This window comes from Lacerta agilis, chromosome 13, assembly GCF_009819535.1.
Source record: "Lacerta agilis isolate rLacAgi1 chromosome 13, rLacAgi1.pri, whole genome shotgun sequence".
Lineage (NCBI taxonomy): Eukaryota > Metazoa > Chordata > Lepidosauria > Squamata > Lacertidae > Lacerta > Lacerta agilis.
Window position 1 is genome coordinate 37,097,510 of NC_046324.1, and position 19,270 is coordinate 37,116,779.

Here is a 19,270-nt window from a genome sequence, read left to right on the forward strand (position 1 = left end):
AGTCAACACAAAAAAAACAGCTGACAAAGGACAGCTGGACATATAAAGGGCCCCATTACCTTCAGTAGCTTAGCGGCTCATCAAACCTAAATCCGGCCCTGGGTATAAATACCTGGAGAGGCTAATCCATGAGAGCCATACCAACCTCAGTCAGCCCCCACATGCCTGCCTTTTTATTTACCATCAGTAAATAATCAAGAGGATGGCACTGACAGTGTCAACTTCCTCTTCCTTAGTCTCATTGTTGCCCTTGTAGAAGCAGATAGGATGAGACTGGGGGCAAAACTAGCTTTGGTTGGCTCTGCCTGTCAGTGGCTCTGGCGCCACCTACTGTCAGAGGCGTAGGAAGGTCAGGTGGTACCCGGTGCGGCAAATTTCTTGTCACCTCCCAATCCATTGACCGCCTACCCTTGCAAAAATGGTTTTACGTTATTTCATACTTTCTTACAAAGGAATAATAACTAATAATAATAATAATAATAATAATAATAATAATAAACTTTTATTTATATCCCGTCCTCCCTGGCCGAAGTCGGGCTCAGGGTGGCTAACATCAGATATATAACATTGGTATAAAATCAAACAATAATTAAATTACCTCCTAAAAACATCTCAAAATCAAATTAAAGTCTGATTAGATGGCTCTCCACAGGGTTAGGGTTGGGAACAGTAAGTGCTCCACTGAACTGAAATTTCAACCTTCATGACAAAAGAAAACAGCCAAGTAAACAGCTATTTTGGTGGAGGAGGGTCAAGATATTAACCGATATGCATGAAATTTCATATATAGCTATATAATCACTAGTATAGTAAGATAAGACTTTTGGAGCAGGCTTTTTTTTTAAAGTTTTTTTTAATGAAGCGCCCTAGTAGGGCAATAATTGTTCCTTGATAATTTGTCACCCCCTCCATTATGGAAAATGGGGCGGTCCGCCCCCTATGCCCCCCTTGCTACACCCCTGCCTACCATTGGCCTCCTTGCCTTCCACCCTACCAGTCCCAACAGCAGCCAGCTCCCAATGATAAATTTGCTAAATATTTTTTAAAGCCTATTTTGTGAGGCATTGGCCATGAATTCATTTTACCCATGAATAGTCAGCCGTCCCACAGGGCTTTGTGTACTTCTTTCATAAGAAGGCTCATTAGAGTCGCATTCCTTTTGTGAAAATCTGTCTGTTTGAAATGTGTTTCAATACCTTTCTGCATTGGGAAGAAGGGAAGAGGAATTTGCTGTCAGCATTAGCAAAAGGAAGAACTTACCCAGTGAGCGATGGAATTAGAATGAAGTGGTGATGGTGGTGGGGAAATGAATCACTTCCCCCACCTGTGAAATAGCCCGTTTAACAAGTGGGACACTGCAACAAAATGTCGCAGCATAGATTGCTCCTCTTCAGAGTTCCAGTCAGTGAATCAAGTGTGCCTTTTCCCAGGATACTCCATTACATTCTTCCACCCGTGGCTTTCTGTCCCACCCCTCTCCAACTGCCAGTCATTCCAAACCTGCATTGGGCTGCTCTGGAGTTTGCTTTTGCCTCTCTTCTTAGTGGATTATAGTCAACTAAATTTCAGTCAGGACAGATTCACGGAAATTAATGACTAACTTAAAGGTAAAGGTAAAGGGGCCCCTGACCATCAGGTCCAGTCGTGTCTGACTCTGGGGTTGCGGCGCTCATCTCGCACTATAGGCCGAGGGAGCCAGCGTTTGTCCGCAGACAGCTTCCGGGTCATGTGGCCAGCATGACAAAGCCGCTTCTGGTGAACCAGAGCAGCGCACGGAAACGCTGTTTACCTTCCTGCTGGAGTGGTCCCTATTTATCTACATGCACTTTGACATGCTTTCAAACTGCTAGGTGGGCAGGAGCTGGGACCGAGCAACGGGAGCTCACCCCGTGGCAGGGATTCGAACCGCCAACCTTCTGATCAGCAAGCCCTAGACTCTGTGGTTTAACCCACAGCGCCACCTGGGTCCCTATGACTAACTTAGGTCTATTCAATTCAGTTTGACTAACTTTCTTTTTTTTTAATTTCATTTTCCCATTTTACAAAAAAACCAAAACACAACAACAACAACAACAACAACAACAACAACAACAACAGTGACATTGAACAAGCAAAAGGAAAAAAAGATATATATATATATATATATATATATATATATATATATATATATATATATACATATATACATATCCATACTTACAGACAATTTGTCATAAGACCAAATAATTTTCCTAGTGCACAAAACATAGTCTTCCCACTGAGGGTTAACAATAAATATATACCGTATATACCCGAGTATAAGCCGACCCGAATATAAACCGAGGCACCTAATTTTCCTACAAAAACCTGGGAAAGCTTATTGACTCGAGTATAAGCCGGTTCACCTTTGCCGCTGTGGAGGAGGAACGAGCAGCCCGAAAGCAAACCTTTGGGCTGCTCCTTCCTCTTCTTCCTTTGCCAACTTTGCATTTATGCGAGCAGTTCAGGAATGGAACAAGCTGCCTGGAGAGAGTAAAGAACCGCCGTTCTTGTACACTTCTTAAGGAATGGTTGACTGGGGAGAGCGGGTGGCGGCACGAGCGGAGAGAAAGGGCTTCTTTCTCGCCACCCCCACCACCAGCCTCACTCGAGTATAAGCCGAGGGCAGCTTTTTCAGCACAAAAAATGTGCTGAAAAACTAGGCTTATACTCAAGTATATATGGTATATCGACTAATACTAGTTTGTCCCCCTACTTCTTTTCTTTACACAAAGTCTTGTGCCCATTTAGTACTTATTCAGTTTGACTAACTTTCTGAGTGAAAGTTAGTCAAATACAGCCCCACACTATAATTCTAGGGGTGTTTGTTTGTTTGTTTGTTTGAAGGTTTCTCCCCAAGCTTCCAATTCCAGCTACATAAGGAATACACCTACAGACAGTAAGTTCACTGTACCTAAAATATCATCAAATGATGTAATCATAATGGACCTTGTATATCTTACTACTACTACTACTACTACTACTATACCCTGCTTCCCCCAGCTCCTAAGAACCGGGACGCAAGGTGGCTTCCAAAAATGAAAACAAACATAAATAAAACACAGAATGCTAAAAACATATAAAAGGTAATAGTTAAATTGTTATTTAACTATTAACCCATGGACTGCAAGAAGATCAACCCATGGACTGCAAGAAGATCAAACCTATCCATTCTCAAGGAAATCAGCCCTGAGTGCTCACTAGAAGGACAGATCCTGAAGTTGGCCACCTCATGAGAAGAGAAGACTCCCTAGAAAAGACCCTGATGTTGGGAAAGATGGAGGGCACAAGGAGAAGGGGACGACAGAGGATGAGATGATTGGACAGTGTTCTCGAAGCTACTAACATGAGTCTGGCCAAACTGCGAGAGGCAGTGAAGGATAGGCGTGCCTGGCATGCTCTGGTCCATGGGGTCGGAGTCGGACACGACTGAACAACTGAACAACAACAAACAAATTGTTATTTAACTACAATGGAATGAAAAACCAAATCTATTAAAATACAGATAGTAAAAACAGCAGAGAACTATAAAAGGCCATTTTCTTAAAAGCTGCTAGCTCCCAAAGCCTGCAACAACAAAACAGCCTCCACCTGCTGGCAGAAAGACCACAAGGAGGGAGCCAGTCTAATCTTACTAGGAGTTCCAGAGGCCGCTTTTCCTCAGAGAAGATTGCAAAGCAGTTTACGAAGGAAAACTTAGCCCACGATCCTACAGCTCTTACTCGTCCGGGTGCCTGAAGTCGAAACCTCACGTCGTGCTTGATTTAGGCTGGTTAGAAATAGCTATATCATAACAAACGGCCTGATTGGAATAAATGACTTGAATAATGAGATAGCCTTGTTAAGTATTTATATGGCGACTATCAGTCTAGGTTCTTGACACCAGTTCATCGCATTTATGCCTTTCTCAGCCAAAGATGCACGGCGAAGATAACATGAACAGAATTTCGGCACAAAGAGTGTAATTATTCCTCATTTCTCTGATTGGCTTTTATAAGATGTTTTGATTTGAAGCATGGCTTCAGGTTCAGACTTCCTTCTCTTCCAGGCCACCGTGACATATGATCTCAAGAAAGTAAACAAAACAAAACATGCAAAGTGAAATCCTTTTTGATATATCTATACACGCCACAGGCGGGGAGTGTTTTTCAGCCCAAGGGCCACATTCCTTCTGGGGCAATCTTCTGGGGGCCACATGACAGTGGTGTGTGGGGCCACAGGCAAAAGTGGGCAAAGAATTAATCTAAATGTTACCTTTGTGACATTTAAACAGGCCAGTTTCTACACACACTCACAAAACAATCTTTCTTCCATCCAGACGAGCAAGAGGCACAATCAGGCACTAGTAACATTCAAGCCAGGCAAAAACACAGCTGTGAGGCAGAATCTGCACCCCCCACCCTCCAGGACTGAGGTTCCTCACTGTGGGACACCACTGCAGTCAAAATCAACAGTTCATGTTTTACTAGATAAGCACACTAAAGGGCTGAGGCTCACAGAGCTCTCCTGTAAAATTTGTCAGAGAGAACTCTGTAAGATCTCTTCCTTTGTCTAGCGTGGCAGGAAGCTGTGACACTACATACTTCCTTCCTGTCTGGGCAGCCTCTGTGGGGATAGCCAGCATCTGGGACGACCAGTAATCCCAGAGTTCCTGCTCCCACTGGCCGTGAAAGGGTCCGCTGGTTATGAATCTGAAGGTAGTTGTTGTGAGTTCTGAAGGTTTCTGAAGGTTTCTGAAGGTTCCGGAGGTTTCCGGATAGGAAAGATAGGCAAAGCTAAAGTAGCGGCCAAAACTTAGAAGGCCAAATAAACTTTTAGAAATAAAATGAAATAAATACTAAGAGACTGCAGTCAATGGTGAAGAAGCGCTCTACTGTTCTGTGCGGCTTGGTTTCTCTTTCGGTTTCTCTCTGGCTTGTCTCGCACTGATGTTCTTTCTTAGCTTGTCTCGCGGACTCTCCACACCGCTACAGAGAGCAGGGGCTATTTATTAGGAAGTTAAACATCGTCATAACATTGTCAACAACCAATCACAACATTGTTTCTAGGTGAGTTTCTGGGCGGGAAACTCTTAACTGACCGTTAATAAAGCTAAATTGGCGCCCTTTGCCCCAAGCGCGGAGGGATCCAGGCAGCAAACCTTCTGCCGGATCCTTTACCTTCCGTGCGATGCGCGGAAGGTTTCCTTAAAGAAAACAGGTGCAGGAGCACCTTAAAACGTATTCCCACAAGCCTCCTCTTCTTTCATCATGCTTTCAAGTTGACCACACATGCGTGTCTGAGCTGTACAGCTCAAATACCATTTTTTGAAGTTACAAGTTTTGTAACTTAGTAGTAGTTATAAACCTGCTTTCATCTTGCTGCTGAAACTGCTGCTTCAAGATCTACAGTATGTAAGTAAACACTACTTTTACTTCTTCACAAACCAGAGTATGTATGATTGTTGTTTTTAAGATGAGGAAAAGAGGTAATACCAGGGAAAATCCAATCTGCCTTAAAGCATTCTGGATTAATGTTTAGAGAAGGTTAAATCAACCTTGTCTTAGCTTCCAAGTTTAAGGATGATACTCCACTGATCTCACTAACACGAGCAAGGAAGGACAATGATAGCTACAACTTGCTGTATTGACCACATTTGACGGTCCATATGGGACCAATGCAGGTGTGATTGCTATGTGAACTCTGCCAGAACCCACCTTGCGGTCAAGTCTTTTTTCTTTTTCAAATGTAAAGCTATGCTCTATGAGTCACAGTGGTTTGTTATTTCCCCCAAAATCAAGGGCTCAAATGCACTTTGGGAACACAGTTTAGATTTTTTCATTCACTCCCCTACTTTTTTACCTGCTGTGAATAATGCGTCTGTTTATCATAAACCCTTGAGAAACTGGGATCAGAAAAATAGAAGCTGAATTTCAGCCCACTCTGGAGTGACATCGCAGCAACAATGCACAGCAGATAAGGCAAAAGAAGATTACGGGCGACATGCTGACAGCACGGCCATCCTTAGGCACTCAGAAAGAGAACACAGGTTTCCTGCAGCCTGGAAAAATCACACCCAATCCATTCCTCCAGCCTTGGCTAATGTTACCTTCCTTGCTTCCTTACTAGGACACTCATATAATACCACTGGAAAAAAAGGTAGGAAAACCAATGTGCATGTCTGTCAGAGTCACAAACAAGTTCCCATACATGGAAGCATTTCCATCCTCTTGAAGAACAACTAGCCTTCAACTGGTAGGGTGGAATTAGGTGGGGAACCTCAGGCAAGGGCAAAGGATAGCCCTCTCTATCATACCAGCTGCCCAGTTGCATCCCCTTTGAGTGTTTTTAACCTGGCTGAAATGTGTCCTTGAACTCCAACAATGCACCCTGCTTCCTTGGATGGAGAATAGAGAGTAACCAGCCTACCATACAGAGGTTAAATCCAATTTTCAAGTTCATAAGTTTATTGTGCTAGACAAAGGCTGTGACAAACTTTTAGCAATAGTATTAATAAAATACTAAATACATATACATTCATAATATGAGCCACCATCCATGATGTGAGAGAGAAGTTACCAGACGTATAATCCATTGCTCTACCCACTGGTGGGGGAATAAATAAATGGAGAATGGGCTTCCTTCACTTTCCATTTTTTAATTTATTTATTCCCCCCCCCCTCCACCAGTGCAAAGCTGCGATTGCATAAGTAAAATAAGCATAAGATGCGAGTTAACTGTACTCATTTTAATTTACGCTTAATCTTTTCAGGGATTTGCCCAATGTTACATCCAAAGAAAGTGAGTTATGCTAAGTCCCATTCAAATTAATGGGGCATAAATCTAGTCGCAACTCACAACTTGCCCTATGAGCACTTATTTTAGAAGAAGCACCATCAAATACATGGGTGGACGTGTACAGAATCACAGCGTCAACCAAAACCATTTCCCTCTGGATTTGGACGCCTGCTCTTATTGATCATGATCAGTTAGTGCAGGGGTCAGCAACCTTTTTCAGCTGTGGGTCGGTCCACCATCCCTCAGACCATGTGTGTGTGTGTGTGGGGGGGGAAATGAACGAATTCCTATGCCCCACAAATAACCCAGAGATGCATTTTAAATAAAAGCACACATTCTACTCATGTAAAAACATGCTGATTCCCAGGCAGTCCGTGGGCCGGATTGAGAAGGGGATTGGGCTGCATCCGACCCACGGGCCTTAGTTTGCCTACTCCTGAGTTAGTGTTTAAAACATTGCAGGTCTCTTTGTTGCTACAGTGGACTAAGAGAACTTACCCCTCTGGAACATCACATTGCAGTGTTTCTGGCGCATCTCTTTCCTTTGCATTGGCTCTCCTTTAAAAGCATCTGCGCCAGAAGACCCTTCATGTCCCAACCTGGGTGCTAGTGCACTTTGTTCTTAAAAGCAACATGGATTCACAGATGACTGATAAAGTGCGTCGGGCACTGACTGCAAATAAAAAAAAATCACAAGCACTCCACAGCCCAGCCTTCAGTCAAATTAAAATGAGCCTCTAGTAAGTTCGCATTACAGTCAATTCACAAGTGCACACAAGGGTGTCTTCACAATAGAGGCTAAGAATAGAACTTGAATTTCCTGTGTTTGCAAATTAAATGAGACACTTGGATTGGGATGAAAATGAACTTTTACTTTTTTAAAGGCGCTCTTCTGCTTTCTATAGGACATTAACAGCATTATGAAATGATGCACAGGAGACGGTAAGATGTTCTTGGGCTTTTTGGCAAATGCCCACAAATTAGTGGGAACCTAGCATGCGTTGGGAGTTAACCTCTCTGACAGGACTGTAGCTGGGGGGGGGTGAGGTGGCCCCCCGCCAGGGGTGCAGAAGATTGGGGGGGGGTGAAATTGGCTAAAAAATGTGTCCATAAATATAAATATTGATTATTGCCTCATAAGAAATGGTTTTAAATAGAGGGTGAATTGAATGGGTGGAGGGGGCAGGGTTGGAGGAGAGGCGGAAAGAAGAGCTAATTTGTCTGTGGCTAGGGGGCGCAATCTGGACGGTTCTGCCAGGAGCGCAAGATCACCAAGCTACGGCTCTGCTCTCTGATAGGCAACTGCCCCTCACCTGTGATGAACGTGCTTAGAAGAGAGAGCTCAGGTGGCAGAGCAGGTACTTGCATGCAGAATGCTGCCAGACCCAACTGCTCAGTCAGAGCGCCAGACCAGAAACAAATTAAAATCGTGTCCATGACAGGCGGCAGTGGTGGGCCCTGCCAGGGCATTGGGCCCCAGGCAACTGTCCAAAGATGCCAGGCTCTGGGTCTGTTCCTGAAGCCCAGTTTTACAAAGCTTTTAGCAGGACACATTATCCTATGGCAAAAGGGGGGGGCACCTCAGCTCCGGCGGCCAAATGAAGCCACTCGGGCTCTTTATGTGACCTTTGGGAATCTTCCCAGGCAGCACCCATCCCCAGCCTTCTTTAACAACCTGCATGAGTGTGTACTTCCTGGCTGGGGTGTCCTTGAAGTCTGGTAATAGTTGTTGCCTGTCCGGATGGAGCACAGAGTATGATATGTGAGGGTGTGTAGAAACTCACCTACCATTTATATATATTGCTCTGCTGTCATGGACTGGTTGGATGCAGAGGAATGGTAGGAGGAACCAGCAAGGGAAGAAGGCTCAGAGCCCTGGGGAGTTGTGGTGGGACAATAACGAGTGCTCACAGGGAGAAGACTGGGAAGAGGAGGTGTTGAAAGCTGAGGGGTAACAGCTTAGTGACCTGGGATAGTCGGTGGCGGAATTAACTCCAGAATCAGAGGCAGAAACAGAAGCAGGAAAGGGGAAGGAGGAAGACCAAGACGCAGAGATGAGTGCGGCTAATGAAGAATCATGGATGTCTCCCCCCCTCCTGCTGCAACGAGCTCCCTTAGTGCCTTGTCTCCCAGAACCAGAAGAGGCATGAAAAGGGCGGAGGAGAGATTGGTGATGTGCAGACACAGCCTCCAATTGCTTGGAAAAAACCCTGGAGAGGAGGGGACTGTAAGCCACCTTGAGCAATGTTTTTTTAACTGTGGAAAGGCTGCATACAACTAAAAAATGATGGTGGTGATGACTTTCAGTCTTGGCAACTGATTTTCATGGAGCAAAACCACCAGGAATAAGTTGCTGTGCTCATTAGACCTGACACTCAGCCAAGTCTGTGGAGGCTGTGTTTTTGCTAATAAAGAGTTACCGGTAACTCCAACCTTGAGCTATTTGATTACTGACTGGCACACTCCTGTGACACCTGCCTACCTTTGTCTCTGCTCCCTCTCACCACTGGCATGTGGCCCCTGGAAGTTTGCTCAGAAGGGAATGAGGCCCTCAGCCTGAAAAAAGGTTATGCAGAACTTATCTGCAACTGAATCTCATCTCCCCAGCCCCACGGAGTCCCAGTAATGTACTGCCCTGACATTGCGGCTCACCACAAAATAATTCCCTTCCCATCCTCCAAACTGCCAGTGCTGCAAGACTCTGCTGATGTTCTGGAGCGGCAGCGGCGGGGGGGGGGGATCCAACTATATTTTATGGCTGTTTCTTACAACCTCAGCGGTAATAAAGATGCAGGATGTGTGGAAACCTGGCTTACAATTTCGTTGCTGATGAAGGTGGCAGAGCAGAATCCATCTCCTTCTCTGCTCAGCACCACAGGGCCACCGGAACAAGCCTGTACCAGGCATAAGGGCTTAAAGACAAATTGAAGGTTGCTACCCGGGAAAAGTGCAAAGGGCATGATTGCTCTTTGCAATAGCCCCAGAGGCTCAGCGCTTTCCCAAAAAGAGTATGTGGCCATCCCTCTTACGGACTAACCTATTACATCTCCCCCTGCCTTATAAGACTTGGTTTTATAGCTTGCTCTATCCTAAGGGCTTGAGCACAGGGCAGGCTATTTGTTTCTTGGACTGTTTTACACAGTGGAGATTGTAGCATTAGGGAGCATGGGGGCTGCCCCACCAACTCTGTCTGCCATTCAGTCCAGAGGGTGGCACTGGCTCAGGGCCATCTTACCCATAGGCGCTAGGAGTGTGGGGCATCCGTGCACCGGGCTCTCAGGGGTGCCAGGCTGAGAGTCCCAGGAAGAGCCCGTCTGTTGGTTGGAGCGCCACAGTGGGCTCTTCTGCTGCGGGCGGCTCTGTGCCATGAGTTCAGGGGTGATCGAGCCAGTCAGACGCTGAGGCGGCTGGCCGGCTCCACCCTCCTGCACACCTGGGACTGGGCAACCTGAGGGGGGGGGTGCTGGGCAGATCTTTGCACCCCAGCACCGCATATGCTTAAGACAGCCCTGCATTGGCTTTCGGTTCCCTCCTCCTTAGTCTCAGTGTTTTCCCTGTAGAACTCATCCCCCTTGTAAGGTAGGAGGATGGGACTGAACTACAATTAGTTGGTTCCACCTATCATTGGCTGCGGCTTAGCCTGTCACTAACTCTGGCTCCACCTACTGTCGCCAGCAGCCATGGATAAACAGCAAAGGAAATCCCCTGTGAACAACACGAGGTTAATAATGTGCTAACAAAATATTTATAACAGTATAATGCTTCACAATTCATAAACAGAAAATATGCAACGGAGAAACGAATAACTGGAGTCAAATAAATGTTCGTGAACAACAACAGAGAGCGTGTTTAGTCAGTATCAAAGAACCTGGAGATGAAGGCAAAATGCCTTTCAACCGTCACAGTGCTGCAAATGTGCAGTGATCGGTGCTCCGAATGTAGCATAGAACAGTTTTCCCGGATGACGAACTGTTTCGATGGCAATTCTTCATCGGCAAATGAATTGTCCCTACAGGTACATCGAGTAGCAAAGGATCAGCAATCACTGAGAAGTGTAGTAAGCTGATATCAGGTTCAAATCCCCACTCGGCCATGAAGCTTGCTGCATAACCTTGGACCAGTCACAGTCTCTCAGCCTGACCTACCTCACAGGGGTGTTGTGAGGATAAAATGGAGAGAGGTAGGAGAACCATGCATGCCACACCTTGAGCACCTTGGAAGAGGGATGGAGTATTAATGCAGCAATAGGTCTAGCTCAGTATTGTCTACTGAGACTGGTAGCAGTTCTTCAGGGTTTCAGGAAGGAGCTTTTTCCAGTCCTACCTGGAGATGCTGGGGATCAGACCTGAAACATTATGCTAGGCAGATGCTCTACCACTGAGCTATGGGTCTTCCCATAAGGGTGAGGGGCTTGTGCTATATTATATTGGCTATGGATAACTAAGACACAAGGAAAGTAGAAATTATAGCAAGGATCAATATTTTCCATTTTCTGTTCCTGCTCACCTTCAGGTAGAGTTTCACATTTTGGCACAGATCCTACCCTTGAGCCCTACTGATGTGAACTGAGAATATGGGCAGAAGGTGTGTTTCAGGTCTACCCAAAATTCCCAGAGAAACGACCACTGCAAGGTATGCAGAAAACCTTTTCCGTTTGATTTTTTTTTTTTTGCACCATCTTTAGAATAGTGTGTGCGAATATATAAAACACCCCAAGTAACACCCCTTATAAACTAGGGCAAGGAGAACTTTCTCTGTTACTATGGTGATGGTTGCTGCAAAACTCTTCAGATAGACTGATGTGCAGAAGAACAAAAGCCTCTCAGAAAGACATCGGGGATTTTACTGTATGGATGTGGGTTACCTCAGCAGATCTGGAGAAGGAGCCTCTTGAGAAAACAGTCCCACAGTGAATAGTTACTCCAGAGCATTAGCTTGCCTTGTGTGGTGCCATGCCATCCCCCCCCCCCCCAAGCTAATGGTTTAGTGGAGAGGGTGTGCGTGTGGGGGAAAAGAAAGATGTGATCAGAAGTTGTGCTTGCCTGAAGAATCAGGCTTGTTTACAGTAGCAGGTCAACAGACGTGCACCTGTATTTGTATATAAAAAGGTAAAGGACCCCTGATAGTTAAGTCCAGTTGCAGACGACTCTGGGGTTGCGGTGCTCATCTCGCTTTACTGGCTGAGGGAGCTGACGTTTGTCTGCAGACAGTTTTTCTGGGTCATGTGGCCAGCATGTTTACCTTCCCTCCGGAGCAGTACCTATTTATCTACTTGCACTTTGACGTGCTTTCGAACTGCTAGGTTGGCAGAAGCTGGGACCGAGCAACGGGAGCTCACTCCGTCGCGGGGATTCAAACTGCCGACCTTCTGATCGGCAAGCCCTAGGCTCTGTGGTTTAGACCACAGCACCATCCACTGTATTTGTATATATACAAATACACACACACATATTGGTGTGTGTGTGTGTGTGTGTGTGTGTGTGTGTGCATATAAATGTGTACTCTCATGGGGTGCATGAATGGATGAAACCACAAGCAGAGATAGGCAATTCCTCCCAAAGTTGTCCTGATCAAATGACTAGCTGGCTTGGTTCAAATGACCACATAAAACATGGCTTACGTGATTGGGAATGAGCCACAGCCAATCTCTGGCACATAAATTTCTTCTTCCCTCTCCACAGTTCCCTGTTACATCTCAGTCAATTTAGCACATAAGAATCTGAGGCCATTCCTTGATCCTGGTTTTTGTTTGCTTTTAAGCATAGTGCCCCCTGATATTTTGGACTACAACTCCCATCATCCCTAGTTATTGGTCATGCTGGTTGGGAATGGTGGGAGCTGTAGTCCACAACATCTGGAGGACACCACGTTGGCTCCCCTTGGTTTAAACAAATGGGTTGGAGCAAACCACAGCTCCCACAAGTTCACCTGTAACACAGAACTGTGGTTTGCTCATACCACGAAAGGGAAAACTTTCTTTTACCTTTAAACTTGGAGGAGAAATAGAGGGCAGAGGAAGTATGTGAGTCCAGGGCTCTCTGGAACTCATTTCTGGCCATAAAATCCATTGTTAATGTGATTATCCTAAGTAGACCTTTATTTCTTTCATTGCCTGTGGAAAAAGAAAGAAAGAAACCCTAATTCTGGCCCTCCTTGTGACAATGGCTTCATGCATCTGTTATCAAACTCCCTCTCAGGTTTCTCCAGGCTAGACAACTGCATCCCCTCCTGTTTCCCTTTCATTCTGCAGCCATTGCTTTTCTTAGGTTATTTACAGCTTTTCTTTTTTTACATATTTATTCGAGTGAGGCCAGCTGATACAAGAGTTGAACAAGGATTTAGTCTTTAGAGATGAACAAATATTTAGAGGGGATTTAGCATTGCTGGTCCCATACTGTGGAACACTCTTCCAGCAGAGATTCAGCAGCCGTCCTTGCTGTTAACCTTCAGATATCTCTTGAGGACATTTTTATGCTGGTAGGGCTATCTAGTTGCTTAGTTTTCATTTCTTTTTAGATTACTCAGTCATTTTGCGATTATTTTGTATTATATCATAAGACATTTCATAAGTGTAGGTGGTATATTTTATAAAGACATAAATAAACATGAATAGTCCAAGAAAGCTCTCCCCCATTACCAAGTAGTTGAAGTACCTTCTTTATCCTAGTCACGACAAGTTGGAATATGTGCAGGGGAGAGTGACCAAGAGGATAAAGGTAGGTAGCCGTGTTGGTCTGCCATAGTCAAAATAAAATAAAATAAAAAATTCCTTCCAGTAGCACCTTAGAGACCAACTAAGTTTGTTCTTGGTATGAGCTTTCGTGTGCAGGCACACTTCTTCAGATACTTCAGATACAGTATCTGAAGAAGTGTGCATGCACACGAAAGCTCATACCAAGAACAAACTTAGTTGGTCTCTAAGGTGCTACTGGAAGGAATTTTTTAATTTTATTTTGTTTCAAGATTATAAACCAAGCCTTATGAGGAACAGTTGAAGGAGTTGGGTACATTTAGCCAGGAGAAGACTGAGAGGTGATTTGATAGCCATCTTGCAATATCTGAGGGGCTGCCACATGGAAGATGGAGTGAGCATGTTTTCTGCTGTTCCAGAGGGTAGGATGCAAACCAATGGATTCAAATTACAAGGAAGGAGATCCTGACTGAACTGTAGGAAGACATTTCTGGCAGTAAGAGCTGTTCAACAGTGGAATGGACTACCTGGGAAGCTAATGGACCCTCCTTCGTGGCAGGTTTTTAAACAGAGGCTAGATGGCCATCTGCCAAGGATTCTTTAGTTGTGATTCCTTCATTGTAGGGGGCTGGATTAGACACTGGCGGAAGAAGAGGGGGGGCAGGGGGAAGCACACCATCCCCGGAACCACAATTTCGGTGGGGTGCCATCGCAGCTCCCCCCCCTGTGCTGGGTGCCATGCCCCCAGGATGTGCGCCACGGCCACAGGATGCAGGCCACACCCCTGCAGGTGGTGCACCATGCCCCCGGGATGCGTGTCACGCCCCCTGGGGCGTGTGCAAACCACACCCCCGCCTGCTTTCCACCCCCGGTGCCGGGGTATGAAGCTCCGCCACTGGGATTAGATGACCCTTTCGATCACTTCCAATTCTGCAATTCTGTGATTCATTGTATATTACAGTGGTACCTCAGGTTACATACGCTTCAGGTTACAGATTCCGCTAACCCAGAAATAACGCTTCAGGTTAAGAACTTTGCTTCAGGATAAGAACAGAAATCGTGCTCTGGCGGCGCAGCGGCAATGCGAGGTCCCGTTAGCTAAAGTGGTGCTTCAGGTTAAGAACAGTTTCAGGTTAAGAACGGACCTCCGGAACGGATTAAGTACATAACCAGAGGTACCACCGTATTGAGGAAAGGGAGTGTGCACAAAAATGCATACATTAGAAGACAAGCATACAAAGATACACACAAATTTCCAAAGCTGTGTGTAAGATCTGGTCATACTGGGTTACTCGGCTGCATGTCTAAGACACAATCTTAAGGATTTGCAGGATATTTATTCATCCTGATTTAATTGTGGTTCAGTTGTTATCTGATTTTACAGTTGCCTCTGAGGAAGAGCAACAGCTTGAAATGTGCTGGGCACTGAAAATATTTACCGGAAGGTGTTTTTTTGTTTTGTTTTCTTTTTTTAAAAAAAATGAATGCATTTTTATTTGACACCTTGGGATTCCCCTCTCTGTTTCCAGTTATATTTGAGCTATTACCCTGTTTCCCTCCCACTCCTCCCTTTTCTTCGCCACCTCAAATTCAAGAATCAATACGCCACCAAATCTCAAATCTCTTAGAGAGGACAGTTCTCCCCTCCGGTGATGCAATGAGGCTGCCAGGGGGAGGCTTTTGTAGTGTTTTGTCAATTTCACACCATCCCTTGAGCTCCTGATTTGTTTCCCTTCCCCTGGCTCAAATCGCCTTGTCTTTCCACCAGCATGACTGCGGTGACAGGGACTGCATAGGCTTCGCAGCCTTATTTGCTTAACCAGCTTCCCGCCATTTCAACTATTCTTTTCTAAAAAATAAGTGTATTCCGTGTGTCCACCTAGAACAGGGCTAGGGAAGAAACCTTCTTTCAGCTCAGGGGCTGCATTCCATAATAAGATGAGTCTGCTGGATCAGGCCAATGGCCAACCACATGCCTCCAAAACCCCTAAGCAGGATTCGAGCACAAGAGCCCTCTCCCCTCCTGAGAGCCAGTGTGATGTAGTGGTTAAGAGCGGTAGACTCGTAATCTGGGGAACCGGGTTTGCGTCTCCGCTCCTCCACATGCAGCTGCTAGGTGACCTTGGGCTAGTCACACTTCTTTGAAGTCTCTCAGCCCCACTCACCTCACAGAGTGTTTGTTGTGGGGGAGGAAGGGAAAGGAGAATGTTAGCCGCTTTGAGACTCCTTCGGGTAGTGAAAAGCGGGAATATCAAATCCCAAAAAATTCTAGTTTGCAGCAACCAGTATTCAGAAGCATTGCTGCCTCCGATCATGGAGGCAGAGAATAACAATCATGGCCAGGAGCCATTTAAAGTCTTATCCTCATCCAATTCTCTTTTAAACCTATCCATATTGGTGGCTGTCAGGGTACACCATGGTGTTGCTCATGAGTAACGACAGAGTCCTCTTACACTAAAGATTACTTTATTGTGCATAACTATTTACAGAGCTAGCTAAAAACATGACCGCTCAGTCACTTACAGAATCCGGAAGTGCCCATCTCCTGTTTCCCGCCACCAAAGCCTCGGCACCCTGATACGACTTCTTCTGTGTCCCCTGACTCCCCCCCCCCCGATGCTGTGCTGGCGCCGGAAGCTGCAACTCCCCCTCTGATCACCTCTGGCTGGCGTTGCTGGGTCTCTGCCCAGCATCCCTGACCCTCAACTCCTCTTCCTCTTCTGTGGGAGAGAGCTCTGGTGATGGGCTTTGAGAGGAGTCAGATGACAGCAGTGGCTGGGGCTCCCTGTACCTGAGCAAGACCTCCTCTCGAGGAAGTTCCCTACCCTGATCCTCCCCACTAGCAGGATCACTTTCCCCACTCTCCCCATGAGGAGTACTCCCACCCGAGCTCTCCTCACGAGTAGGACCTCCCCCCGGGCTCTCCTCGCGAGGAGAAGGCAAATCCCTGACAGTGCCTCCTGCAGGAATGAGTTCCATAGTTTAATGATGTGCTGCATGAAGAATCCTCCGTCCTGAATCTTCAAACATTCAGCTTCATTGGACGTCCCTGAGTTCTAATGTTACGGGAGAGGGAAAGAAACTTTCCTCTACCCAATTTCTTTATGTTATACATAACCTACTCACCTTCTGGGCAAGCATCCCAAGGACCAGACATGCCAATGACAGGTGAGGCCAAAGCAAAATTGGGTGAGTCAATGATTGTAAATTAACCCCTGTACAGCAAATGAGTTTCTACCCACACATTCATATACCCCTCCCTATATTCCACCCAAACAAGCAAGACCACAGCCCAAGGACACCTTCCAGACAGGTAAGCACACAGGCCCCACCCACACTATGCATTTAAAGCACCACCATCCCATTTTAAACAACCATGGCTCCCTCGCAGTATCCCAGAAAGTGTAGTTTGTTAAGGTTGTTGATTTTTATTAGGAGACCTCTATTCCCCTCACAGAGCTACAATTCTCAGAGTTCACTAGGAAGAGGGATTGGTTGTTAAACCACTCTGGGAATTGTAGCTCCATGAGGGGATATGGCCGTCTCCTAACAACTCTCAGCACCCCTAACTGAGAGCCAGTGTGGTGTAGTGGTTAAGAGCGGTAGACTCGTAATCTGGGGAACCGGGTTCGCGTCCCCGCTCCTCCACATGCAGCTGCTGGGTGACCTTGGGCTAGTCACCACATGCAGCTGCTGGGTGACCTTGGGCTAGTCACACTTCTTTGAAGTCTCTCAGCCCCACTCAACTCACAGAGTATTTGTTGTGGGGGAGGAAGGGAAAGGAGAATGTTAGCTGCTTTGAGACTCCTTCAGGTAGTGATAAAGCGGGATATCAAATCCAAACTCCTCCTCCTCCTCCTCTTCATCTAACAAACTACAGTCCCCAGGATTCATTGGGGTAAGCCATGACTGTATGATTCTGTTTTAAATGTATCATGCAGATGGGGCCACCACAGAAAAGGGTGCTGAACTGCGCTGGTCAGATACGTGGACTAAAGGGCAGGAGCATGGCCTAGGGAGAGTCCCGAGTGCCAGACACAGATTCATCTCCCTACTCCTGGTTTAAATACTGAGTCTGTCTGCTCCACCCTTCTCACTGTTCTGTTGAGGCCCTGAGGCTAACCAAACTTATGGGCATGCTTAAGGAGGGCTCTGAGTTAAGACGCCCGTGTCATGTATGATCTAGATGAGATTCTTGCACTGCAGGGGGTTGAACTATATGACTCTCGGGGTCCCTTCCAACTCTATGATTTTATGATTTTAAATGCACCCAGGGGTGATTAAGGGCAATTGGAAGATGAGTCAAAGAAACCATGTTTTGGAACAGCTGCTGACCAAGATGGAATATAGGATTCAGAATTGGACTTACGCTAGCATGTTAGCCTCAAAAACATTTCTCCAAGGTGCTGGTTTTCTATGGGCAGGGACCCCAGTGGAATGGTCAGCCAACTGATGAATAAGCTGAGCCATGATGGAGATGAGGAGAGGTGGAAGATGGCTTCCACCCCCATCATCCTCAAGTCTAACATCTGCACTGGGGTTGGAAGTTAGCTGAACTCTTAAACATGGGAGCATGGGGTGTACATTTTTAGTGAACCAGAGCTGTTGCATTCTCTGATATATTTTTTCCTGCGACTCTGACCACAGGTTAATTCCACTTTGGTTTCATTCTGGTAAAAAAATCAGATTAAGGAGTGTATCTGGCCAAATTCTGCACGTGCACCACTCACTTTTTAAAAAGGGGGGAAATGTTCCCACCCTAAAAAAAAGAACCAATAAAATTGTTTTGCAATTTTATAATGTTAACAGAATTAAAAAATCTTCCTCTCTGCCATTTTTTAAAATGGTGGTGATACAGGAGACGGAGAGTCCATTGGCTTGTCAAAAATCCTAGATAAATAGAGTCTTGAAAGAACTTTTAGTTTTGTATTATATTTTATTTTATTTTAAGGAGAAAAAGAAAATTGTCCCATGGAGCAAAGAGCAATGGTGAAATGGCTTCCGCCATTGCACAATTCAGTGTTTTTTAAATAAAATAAAATAAATGAGTGGTGTTGGGGAATAAAACTAAGTGCTCTTTCAAAGTTTAGCAGTTCAGGTTCCTCTTTGAAAAAATTCTGAAACACTTTGTTACGAACTTCTGTTCTGAAAACCATCCCAGAAAGTGCAACATTCAGGGTGGGTTCTGGTTGAGGGGGGTCCCATTGCCATCTCCCACCCCCCACTCATGAAATATGCTGCTAGCATATTTCCAGCCTATCAGCATATTGGGGGCCAGGAGACTAATGAAGTTTTAAAACCTTCATTTTGTGATCTCTGATATAATGGAGCACAGTAATTATTGGAAACCCTCAGAGCGCCTCCTCTTTGGACGGAAGAGGTTTTAATAAAGTCATTAACTTTACAAGAGGAGTGAAAGCCTTTTGCAAGTCTCTTTGCTCCCAATTTACTTTTGGTGTTAAGGAGAAAGAAAGAAAAAAAAACAGTTTGCAAGGTGGCTCCCCACGGTGTTTTTAAAGTGTGTTTTTTATTATTAAAATTAATAATAATGTGCTGAGTCAAGTTATGAAACTGACTGGGAGGAAAACACAGGAGAGGCATCTCTGTTCAAGTATATTTCACTTGGTGATACTTCAGCCTTACTTGAAAAATCACCTTCTTGGTAATTAATCCCGTCCGGTGGGAGCATTCAAGGGCAGCCGCCATGAGAATTTGAAGTTCTTGCAAAAGTCTGCTAATGCTTCGATAATTCATACATGGTCTTCCATTTGAAGGGGAAAACCC

At 45.5% G+C, this 19,270-nt stretch overlaps 1 protein-coding gene across 1 annotated transcript in view; it reads right to left on the minus strand.

Moving 5' to 3' along the window:
- The window catches only part of SHISA9 (shisa family member 9), a 216,259-nt gene that overhangs the window by 54,467 nt on the left and 142,522 nt on the right, over positions 1-19,270 (minus strand). The gene's annotated exons all lie outside the window — the stretch shown is intronic.